Below are 1,394 nucleotides of genomic sequence, written 5' to 3'. Positions count from 1 at the left end.
CGGGTATTACCTAAACCCGACCTCGCCCGCCCCTCTCAAGAACCCGCCCCGCTAAAAACCTGTCCTGGAGCGGGGTGGGTAGCTAGGGGCAGGGTGGATACCCGCGAGTTCGGGTTTTGTTTTGATTTTTTTCCCTTTTAAAATATTTATTCAAATGTTGGCACAAAAAATCAAATTAAATGGATAAATCATTTGTTAAATAAAAATGTTTATTTTGTCACTCATAAAAAATATAATAATTATTGGTTATTTTTGTTGCATTTTCAAATTATTTATAGACTCTTGTCGATAATAATTTTTAGATATCTTTTTACCAACGAGGGAATCTTTTTACAGGATGTTTCAATACCTCATAGAATTCAATTTCTTTCTCAGGTTTAAAACAAAAATAATTAAATTAGTTTAGATAGAATTCAATTCAATTCCATTATTTTTTTTAAATTAATTCCAATTCAAATAGGTCTAATTTAAAATTTCATTTTATTGAATTTCACTTAAAATTTAAAATATCTAAAATGTCCTTATAATCTAATTACTTTTTTATTTTTTCTCAACACCTCCCGCTCTTCGACACACACCCTCTTTTCTCTCAACACTTTCATTTCCTGACATTTTCTTTTTTTTTCTTCTCTTCAACTCACTTAATAATTAACATATACCATTTTTTAAGGTCTCCTATATAGAACTAAAAATATATCTCCACGTATATAATTTTACGTGTTTAACTTAGACTAATAACATCAAGTATTTGTCAATCTGTTTCGTTTGAATATTTTCAAGTGAAATTAGATCAATCATGATACTAACAAAAAGTGACATAATTTTTTTAATAATATTAATTAGTTGCTAATTTATTATAATTTGCTGTTAATAATTGACTTTTTTTACTTATTATGTCATTGAATTACTTAACAAATTAGTTTTTGATAGTTTATTTTTTTGTTGGATTTGTCGTTAAAATCAACCATAGAGAATCATTTAATTTTTTAATTAATAAATAATAACACTGTTTTTAAATTAATATTTTTAGATTAATCCAATTTTTTTAAGAGATGAACAAATTTTAGTTAAAAATAATTTTAGTTACAAAATATAAATTTTAATTATTTTATATAATTTAATAAATAAGTATATTTATTATTTAAGTATAATGTTACGTTAATAAAGAATAAAGTTATTCATTATAAAATTTTAATTCATTTAATAAATATTCTAAATATTGAAGTTTAATTTAATTCTGTAATTTTACTTATTTATTTTAAATACCAAAATTCAATTCTTAAAAATCTAATTTTTATCAATAAATAAATAGACTATATCGTGTTCTACATGGAATAAAAAAGGCATAGTAATTTTTGTTATAAAAATTTTATAAAATTAATAAATTTAAAATT

The sequence above is a fragment of the Arachis duranensis genome, chromosome 9 (genome assembly GCF_000817695.3).
Source record: "Arachis duranensis cultivar V14167 chromosome 9, aradu.V14167.gnm2.J7QH, whole genome shotgun sequence".
NCBI lineage: Eukaryota > Viridiplantae > Streptophyta > Magnoliopsida > Fabales > Fabaceae > Arachis > Arachis duranensis.
This window is presented reverse-complemented; position numbering follows the sequence as displayed.